This window comes from Salvelinus alpinus, chromosome 7 (genome assembly GCF_045679555.1).
Source record: "Salvelinus alpinus chromosome 7, SLU_Salpinus.1, whole genome shotgun sequence".
In the NCBI taxonomy this organism is placed as follows: domain Eukaryota; kingdom Metazoa; phylum Chordata; class Actinopteri; order Salmoniformes; family Salmonidae; genus Salvelinus; species Salvelinus alpinus.
In genome coordinates this window covers 25844607-25854977 of record NC_092092.1, presented here as the reverse complement: position 1 = coordinate 25854977, position 10371 = coordinate 25844607, and the positions used below count along the sequence as shown (strand labels likewise).

Below are 10371 nucleotides of genomic sequence, written 5' to 3'. Positions count from 1 at the left end.
AGTAAAACATGTCACAGTTGGTTGCATAGTGAGCTAGTCAGTATACATCTCTAAAGCACAGGATTAGCTTACAAACAAGATTTTGTTATTTCTCAAGTTATGTTTGTAATTGAGGGATGATGACAATCGTTGATCCTGTTTTTCTGTTAGACAAAGTGCGAAGTTGGGTGCCAGACTGATCACCTGGTCATGGGTATCATAACATGTCCAGCAAAGTGATTACAATGATTTGGCGACCTCCAAAAATAATTTAGTTCACTTGCTGTTTTCACAGCTTGTCAAGCAAGATCTCAGAATAAAAGTGTGTATCCTTGTTACACCTCCTCAGTTGTTGCCAGTCTCCGTCAACTCCTATGAAAAAGAAATGCCATCGTGAGGCCTTTGATAGTGACCCAAGTTTCAACAGCGACAGGTACAGTATGTGACTTTGTTATGTGAAATGTAAAAAGTTGCATTCAAAAATATCTGGCTTGATAAACTAGTAGGCTAATTCCCTAGACAAGCAGATATAACTAGTAGAGTCATTTTGGTTGTGAAGTGCAAAAGAAAATGCAATTTACCACTTTGCTGTCTATTATATCACCCTGTCACAGGCCCTGCCAGTCAACACCACCTCATGAGATTGCCTGCTGCAGTTGTTCAAGAGATGTCCAGTTTGCAGCCTAACATGCAGCATAGAGAAGACCAGCAAGGGGACCCTTATCAGCATTATGCAGACATGCCCTCGCTATGAGCAGTCCTGTGAATGCAACCATCAGCCATATGTTGGCAAGTATCTGGCCAGCAAGCTGTCAGTAGCCACAGCTTTCACACGCTCATCATTTGTACAAATACAGAAGGTAACCCACTTCATTACTTTATATATTTGATAACCCACATGTAAAACATAATTTCTGCAAACTGACATTATTTGTTGCTTATTTTGTACTTCTTAGATGCATATAATGCCCAGGGCATAACCTAGCCAGGTGGAACCAGTGCTGTGTTCAACATTCTATTTCATTTCAATTCACATGTTATGATATCTTAATTGAAATAGAAAGGTAAATGCAGCGATCAGGTTGGTTCCACCATGCTAATCATAACCACCATTGTGTGTGTGTGTGTGTGTGTGTGTGTGTGTGTGTGTGTGTGTGTGTGTGTGTGTGTGTGTGTGTGTGTGTGTGTGTGTGTGTGTGTGTGTGTGTGTGTGTGTGTGTGTGTGTGTGTGTGTGTGTGTGTGTGTGTGTGTCTCCAAACAAGCAGTATCTTTTATGAGTGACCAGGAGCTGATCTACACTGCTATGTCCATAAATAGGGCTCTGGCAAAAAGACCTCACCTCTAGCCTCACACGCCTGTTCACCAACAGTCATCGTTGGGGAGAACAGAATTAGGTAGGTTAAGTCTTACTTACTTTATTGTCCCCATGGGGAAATTTTGTTGCAGTGTCATGTACACATTTAAAGTGGCGTTAAATACAAAACAAGATTGACAATACAACTTTCAATAACACTCACGCACCAATAAATAAAATAAAATTTAAAATTTAAAAAAGAAGAAAAGACTAGCCTGCTGGCCTTACGGGGTCAATGGGAACATTTGCCCGAGCTATTTAAGAGGGATATCACACCTGGCACAAATGATTGTCTCGTTCTATTTTTACTGCTGAGGGGTGCCCTATACCTGCGCCCAGAGGGGAGTAATTCAAAGTCCAGGTACAGGGGGTGACTTGGGTCTAAAATGATTTTGTGAGCCTTACGGAGGGCCCTGACCTTAAAAATCTCACCCAGGCCTGTCTGTTTGACTCCAAGTACCTTGCTTGCTGTGGTAATAATCCTTCTCAGCATGTTTCTCTGACTGACAGTGGCATTGCCAAACCAACAAACAATACAAAAAGTTAAAATACTCTCAATAAAGGATTTGTAAAACAGAGTCAATATAGTACAGTCTATATTAAAAGAACCCAACTTTTTTAGAAAGTACAGTCTCTGTTGGCTCTTTTTGTAGATCTGGTCTGTACATTTACTCCACTGAAGCTTACTGTCCAAAAAGACACCCAGATATTTATATTCCTCTACAATTTCTATGTTCTGACCTCTGATAGATGTTGCAGAGGTAGGTGTTGTACGCTTCCTGAAGTCTATGCACATCTCTTTGGTCTTGTTGGTATTGAGGACCAAGTGTGATTCCTCACACCACTCTACAAAGTCATCTAGGACCGGGCCATGATGTTCCTCGTCATCATGCAACAGGCTGATCAAGGCAGTGTCATCAGCGAACTTAACGAGGTGTCTGTCAGTATGGGAACTAGTACAACTATTAGTGTACAAGATGTACAGAAGTGGGGACAAAACACATCCCTGAGGAGAGCCTGTATTGGTATTGCGTATGTCCGACACATGGGGACCTATTTTGACTCACTGTGAGCGTTGGCTCAGGAAGTCCAACAGCCACAAAACCAGCCCCCCATCTAAGGAAAAGTCCCGAATGAGTCTCTGTGCCAGAATGTAGGGCTGGATTGTGTTGAAGGCAGAAGAAAAGTCAACAAACAGAACCCTGACATGGGATTTGGTACCTTGTAGATGTCTATAGACCATGTTAAGGAGGGTAAGAATGGCATCATCAACTCCTCTGCTGGTCTGATAGGCAAACTGAAATGGGTCCAGGAGCTTCTGGGTGACACTGAGAATATGACTTTTCACAATTTTCTCAAGGCATTTCATAACTAAGGATGTCAAAGCGACAGGGCGATAGTCATTCAGCACAGAGGGATTCGATACTTTAGGAATTGGTATAATTATAGATTTTTTCCACAATACTGGAACGTGTTGCTGGTTGAGTGAGGATTGGAAAATGTCTGTAAAAACACCAGCCAGTTGTTCAGCACAGTGCTTTAACACATGTTCAAACTTAAACATAGTATCTGTTTGTGTGTCAGACATAACCTATGCTAACAGCCAATGGTAATAGAATAGTGGAATACCTATACTTGCGTCCTAAATAGTTGGCCTTTTGAGTATGCAAAAAAATTATGTTTAATGGTATGTGACATTTCTAAAATCGAGTATACTTTAAATGCCCAGATGTCATACTAATTTAGGCTTTGACAAAAGCTGATCATTTAGATATGGGGATGTGATACCGAAATCAACCAATAGCGGGAAACAACGCAATTGTGCACGACACATTCTCAGTATGCAAACATAGAAAGTATTATAGTATGTGCATTTAAAAAAAATATTGTATGCTTTAAATGCCATGATGTTATACTCATTAATTATTTTCATCTAGGAGAATTTGCTAATTTTTTGGGAATTTCACAGCCGCAAAGCATTGGAAGAGGGGGCTGTATGTTTTGAGTGCTACATCTCTTCAAGTTAATAACAAACAACTTGGAAGATGGCAAATAGCAAAACTTTTGCTTTGATGTTGAAATGTAACTAGTTTGTGTTGTCCTTAAAATGATCAAGACTATTTCATCATTAACGTAACATCTTTGAAAACAGATCTACAGCCTGCCATGCCTTCAGCTAACTACGTGCTTTTGTAGGACTAGAAGTTATAACTGTTTGAACAGTAACGTTAGCTACAGGGTTACTTGTTCGCTGTTAAGCAACAACTTCATATTTAACATTAGCCTCATTAGCTAGCTAGCTACTTGTTGTAACTGTTAAAGGGTCTGACGACAATGCCAGGCATTTAATTCACTGGCAAACACGGCAGGAGAAATGCCGCAAAAAAATTATTTGAGTAAGTCATGTGGCCATAGTTGGCTCTCTTGCCACTGCACTGCCACTACCTATAGATAACGTTAGTAACGCGGTAGCCTAGCTATATTCCTATTTTCCACAGCGGTGCTGGTCTCAACACTTCTCTTTTTTTCTTGTTGTTCTTATTTGTCACGTCGGTTTATTTTTGTTGAGCTGATTGCAAATGTTCAAGCTATGCAATGTTAGTTTCTACCTGAACGGTTACAGCCTGAATGGGTCTAGCTAGTTTCATTGCACATACCCTGTGTTGAGAGTAATGGTAAGCTACATTTGATACTGTTTCACCTTCGCAATCCAATTTTATAAAGTATATGGCAGTCTAGCTATCTACAGAATGTTCACACAACTCTACTTTGCTCATGTTTTGGTTAATGTTGTACTTCATCTTATGTCTCTTCAGGATCTACGTGAAGGAGTGTGAGCTAGAGAGGCAGTTGTCACCTGGATGGGTGAAAAAGAAGTGGGAGAACTATAAACAAAAATACACGGTGTGGTACTGTATGTTATCTTGACATTTATTGCTGTGCTGTACTTGGCCAATAAAGTTTCTCTTTTTCTGAGAGCAACACTATTTCCCCCTCTATTTCCTATGGTTCACTGGCACATTTTTGTAAGTGTGAAGAAAAGTGCAAGTATTTTTTACAAGCCTTTGCATGTAGTATGTTTGATGCTGAAAGCTATCCTTTTCCATATTTTCAGGAGTTGAAAGCTCCCCCCACCGGAGTCAGCACAGAGGGAGGGGAGGCCACAGCCGCATACTGGAAGTGGTATGTGGTGATGGACTAGGTGCGGCAGGAGCTGCAACTCCATCACCCCACCTGTCATCTTCTCCTCTCCATCCCAGAAGGGTCCAGATGTGGAGGAGGAAGAAGTAGGTGACTGCCAGAGGGGCACGCTTTATTGCCATTTTAGAGGGCATTATTAAGAAGTCGTTTTACGTATTTTGTATGTATTTTATTTATAGCTATTAATTTTCTGCTGTTTTTGGTGAAGTAATAAAAAAAAAAATCCAAAGTGGGTTTCTGTTTTGTCATTAAAAAGTGTTTCTTGTTTATAATAAACATTTTTATTTGATACCGGGACATTACTGGTGTGTTTTAGTTTCAACATTTCAACATAAACAAATGCACTTGCAAATCAGAGCTATCTTGTTGCAGGTGCATGGTAACAATTAGATACGTTGAAAGAAAAAAGAAACCCGCAGTGCTCTTACTAGTATCACTTTTTTATTGAAGCATACGTGTCGGCCTCTTGGACTTCGTCAGAGTTTTTTGCTCTACTAAACAAAATACATAGTATTTCGTATAATAATTGATTACATTTCAATAGTGCTTTTCATAATCTCAAAGCACATTAAAAGCACAAAACAAACAAACAAGCAACACATCATGAGTAGCCTAGCTATAGTTGGCTAGGTCAACCAATAGAGGGCAAGTCTGAGTGCATGCATCCCCAAAGATGGAGAGGGACAGTTAATGGCTTGATCAGAGGAAGGTGGTCAGGGAGATGGTTGATGAAGATGGAGTCTGGAGACAATCTTGTAGAGGGCTACTCTGGGAACCAGCCTGAGTTGTGTAGCCATTGGACTTCTCCTTCACAATGTATGGCAACCACTTGCGTGAAGCCTCAGCAGCTCTGGGTGCCAGAAAGCTCACCACACACAGTTCAGAGTGGTAGCCAGTTGTTATCATTATGAGCCCTCTGCCTCAGCACTGCATTCCTATGCTGCAGTGATCACCAACCTAACCTAAATGATTAAGACTGTAATAAAATCTTGCGCTCCTTTTCTTCGTGTTGCGCTGTTGGCGGTAGGCACACTTGATTCAGAAGCCCTGCGCCCCGGGTAAGCAAAGTGTTCCTATTCTGAATCTTTTAATTTGTTTGAAAAGACAAACTCTGCCTACCCGGCAATCCGGGAGATCTGTGGCTAAATCGAGTGTGCCTACTTCGCTTCCACGATTGATACTATAGCCTACGTAAGATTTAATAACTTTTAAAACCATAACCACAGAGAGACTATCAAAGAATACAGAAAATAGCTGCTGTTTTTAAGAGTGAGTTCATGTAAAACTTTTTATTCAGCATTGTCAACACCTGTTTTTATTCAACGCTATTACAAAACACGCTTCTCGTTTTTTCCCGAGTTCCCAGTTGTCTTGAAAGCACCATGACCATCAGATGCAGGTAAATCAAAAGCATATTATTTCATTTATGTGCAGCTGCGCCTCGCAAGTGCTACACCAACGGATCTATTTTGTAATCAAAGCTTGGGCTTTGAAATATAATATGGTCTGAGAAGATATTGGCAGGCCAGGAATATAGCCAATATGCTGTGATAATCTATTAGGCCTGCTGCCGAAACTTAATTCTTACAGAACAATTTTTTAAGTCATATTCTCAGCGGTAGACCTCGGCATGCTTTTTGACTGCGAAAGTGATCATGACTCTACAGTGGTGACCACTGCTCTACTGCAGCTCCCATTCCTGTCAAGTTTCAGGCCTACGGTACACTCAAGTTTACTCCAAATATGCAGTGTAAATATGTCGTTCCAAAGGCTAGCTACGTACGTTAGCCCAAAACAACAATACGAAAGGTCACTGGGTGGGGCTACAGATGATCCTTTCAGGGTCATCATATGAAGCCATAACTGATGGTGTCTTTCAGGACAACAAAGAACTAGGGAAAAAAAAACATTCTCTGACTGGGAAAAATAGTTTTGAACTGTCATCCAACTCTGTATAACGAGTCAGAAACTCGAGCTCTGACTTCTCTGACCTGAAGATCACCAAAATCTAGATTTTTCCTAGTCTGAGCTCGTTTTGTTTCCAAATTCCCAGTTGTCTTGAACACACCAAAAGTAGTATGTTTCAGTCGTGGCATACTGCATACGTTTTACTGCATACTGTGTACGATTAGTACACAGTATGCAGTTTAAGTAGTAGGCAAGTCAGATTTCGGACATGGCCAGTGACTATGTGTGTACTGTATGTGGTCACAGATACCTGTATGGAGCCAGCACTTAGGAGACTTGAAAGATGATGTGATGGAGTCCAGACTGACAGACGGCCTTGATGCTGATGTCTCTGAATGGAGAGAGACCTTGCACTCAGCAATAAAATGATACAAGACACATTTACATTTAAGTCATTTAGCAGACGCTCTTATCCAGAGCGACTTACAAATTGGTGCATTCACCTTATGATATCCAGTGGAACAACCACTTTACAATAGTGCATCTAACTCTTTTAAGGGGGAGGGGGGGGTTAGGAGGATTACTTTATCCTATCCTAGGTATTCCTTAAAGAGGTGGGGTTTCAGGTGTCTCCGGAAGGTGGTGATTGACTCCGCTGACCTGGCGTCGTGAGGGAGTTTGTTCCACCATTGGGGTGCCAGAGCAGCGAACAGTTTTGACTGGGCTGAGCGGGAACTGTACTTCCTCAGAGGTAGGGAGGCGAGCAGGCCAGAGGTGGATGAACGCAGTGCCCTTGTTTGGGTGTAGGGCCTGATCAGAGCCTGAAGGTACGGAGGTGCCGTTCCCCTCACAGCTCCGTAGGCAAGCACCATGGTCTTGTAGCGGATGCGAGCTTCAACTGGAAGCCAGTGGAGAGAGCGGAGGAGCGGGGTGACGTGAGAGAACTTGGGAAGGTTGAACACCAGACGGGCTGCGGCGTTCTGGATGAGTTGTAGGGGTTTAATGGCACAGGCAGGGAGCCCAGCCAACAGCGAGTTGCAGTAATCCAGACGGGAGATGACAAGTGCCTGGATTAGGACCTGCGCCGCTTCCTGTGTGAGGCAGGGTCGTACTCTGCGAATGTTGTAGAGCATGAACCTACAGGAACGGGTCACCGCCTTGATGTGAGTTGAGAACGACAGGGTGTTGTCCAGGATCACGCCAAGGTTCTTAGCGCTCTGGGAGGAGGACACAATGGAGTTGTCAACCGTGATGGCGAGATCATGGAACGGGCAGTCCTTCCCCGGGAGGAAGAGCAGCTCCGTCTTGCCGAGGTTCAGCTTGAGGTGGTGGTCCGTCATCCACACTGATATGTCTGCCAGACATGCAGAGATGCGATTCGCCACCTGGTTATCAGAGGGGGGAAAGGAGAAGATTAATTGTGTGTCGTCTGCATAGCAATGATAGGAGAGGCCATGTGAGGATATGACAGAGCCAAGTGACTTGGTGTATAGCGAGAATAGGAGAGGGCCTAGAACAGAGCCCTGGGGGACACCAGTGGTGAGAGCACGTGGTGCGGAGACAGATTCTCGCCACGCCACCTGGTAGGAGCGACCTGTCAGGTAGGACGCAATCCAAGCGTGGGCCGCGCCGGAGATGCCCAGCTCGGAGAGGGTGGAGAGGAGGATCTGATGGTTCACAGTATCAAAGGCAGCCGATAGGTCTAGAAGGATGAGAGCAGAGGAGAGAGAGTTAGCTTTAGCAGTGCGGAGCGCCTCCGTGACACAGAGAAGAGCAGTCTCAGTTGAATGACTAGTCTTGAAACCTGACTGATTTGGATCAAGAAGGTCATTCTGAGAGAGATAGCAGGAGAGCTGGCCAAGGACGGCACGTTCATGAGTTTTGGAGAGAAAAGAAAGAAGGGATACTGGTCTGTAGTTGTTGACATCGGAGGGATCGAGTGTAGGTTTTTTCAGAAGGGGTGCAACTCTCGCTCTCTTGAAGACGGAAGGGACGTAGCCAGCGGTCAAGGATGAGTTGATGAGCGAGGTGAGGTAAGGGAGAAGGTCTCCGGAAATGGTCTGGAGAAGAGAGGAGGGGATAGGGTCAAGCGGGCAGGTTGTTGGGCGGCCGGCCGTCACAAGACGCGAGATTTCATCTGGAGAGAGAGGGGAGAAAGAGGTCAAAGCACAGGGTAGGGCAGTGTGAGCAGAACCAGCGGTGTCGTTTGACTTAGCAAATGAGGATCGGATGTCGTCGACCTTCTTTTCAAAATGGTTGACGAAGTCATCCGCAGAGAGGGAGGAGGGGGGAGGAGGGGGAGGAGGATTCAGGAGGGAGGAGAAGGTGGCAAAGAGCTTCCTAGGGTTAGAGGCAGATGCTTGGAATTTAGAGTGGTAGAAAGTGGCTTTAGCAGCAGAGACAGAAGAGGAGAATGTAGAGAGGAGGGAGTGAAAGGATGCCAGGTCCGCAGGGAGGCGAGTTTTCCTCCATTTCCGCTCGGCTGCCCGGAGCCCTGTTCTGTGAGCTCGCAGTGAGTCGTCGAGCCACGGAGCAGGAGGGGAGGACCGAGCCGGCCTGGAGGATAGGGGACATAGAGAGTCAAAGGATGCAGAAAGGGAGGAGAGGAGGGTTGAGGAGGCAGAATCAGGAGATAGGTTGGAGAAGGTTTGAGCAGAGGGAAGAGATGATAGGATGGAAGAGGAGAGAGTAGCGGGGGAGAGAGAGCGAAGGTTGGGACGGCGCGATACCATCCGAGTAGGGGCAGTGTGGGAAGTGTTGGATGAGAGCGAGAGGGAAAAGGATACAAGGTAGTGGTCGGAGACTTGGAGGGGAGTTGCAGTGAGATTAGTGGAAGAACAGCATCTAGTAAAGATGAGGTCAAGCGTATTGCCTGCCTTGTGAGTAGGGGGGGAAGGTGAGAGGGTGAGGTCAAAAGAGGAGAGGAGTGGAAAGAAGGAGGCAGAGAGGAATGAGTCAAAGGTAGACGTGGGGAGGTTAAAGTCACCCAGAACTGTGAGAGGTGAGCCATCCTCAGGAAAGGAACTTATCAGGGCGTCAAGCTCATTGATGAACTCTCCAAGGGAACCTGGAGGGCGATAAATGATAAGGATGTTAAGCTTGAAAGGGCTGGTAACTGTGACAGCATGGAATTCAAAGGAGGCGATAGACAGATGGGTCAGGGGAGAAAGAGAGAATGTCCACTTGGGAGAGATGAGGATCCCAGTGCCACCGCCCCGCTGACCAGAAGCTCTCGGGGTGTGCGAGAACACGTGGGCAGACGAGGCGAGAGCAGTAGGAGTAGCAGTGTTGTCAGTGGTAATCCATGTTTCCGTCAGTGCCAAGAAGTCGAGGGACTGGAGGGACGCATAGGCTGAGATGAACTCTGCCTTGTTGGCCGCAGATCGGCAGTTCCAGAGGCTGCCGGAGACCTGGAACTCCACGTGGGTCGTGCGCGCTGGAACCACCAGGTTAGAATGGCAGCGGCCACGCGGTGTGCAGCGTTTGTATGGTCTGTGCAGAGAGGAGAGAAGAGGGATAGACAGACACATAGTTGACAGGCTACAGAAGAGGCTACGCTAATGCAAAGGAGATTAGAATGACAAGTGGACTACACGTCTCGAATGTTCAGGAAGTTAAGCTTACGTTGCAAAAATAAAATAAAATCTTATTGACTAAAATGATATAGTACTGCTGGCGGTGAAGTAGGCTGGCTAGCAGTGGCTGCGTTGTTGACTTTGTTTGAACGTGTAGCTGGCTAGGTAACCTCGACAATTTCTCAAAACTACACAATTATCTTGGATACAAGGACAGCAAAGACAACTATGTAGCTAGCTAACACTACGCTAATCAAGTCGTTCCGTTGTAATGTAAGTTGTAATGTGAGTTTCTACAGTGCTGCTATTCGGTAGAAGTTGGCTAGCTAGCAGTGTTAGCTAGCAGTGTTGAC

General features: G+C 45.0%; 1 long non-coding RNA gene across 1 annotated transcript; it reads left to right on the top strand.

Moving 5' to 3' along the window:
• Positions 1 to 707: 707 nt before the first annotated feature.
• Positions 708 to 4825, top strand: LOC139580665 (uncharacterized). Its single transcript, XR_011676085.1, has 4 exons — positions 708 to 839; positions 1246 to 1374; positions 4151 to 4243; positions 4450 to 4825. It is a non-coding gene; the product is annotated as an uncharacterized lncRNA (long non-coding RNA).
• The last annotated feature ends 5546 nt before the right edge of the window (positions 4826 to 10371 follow it).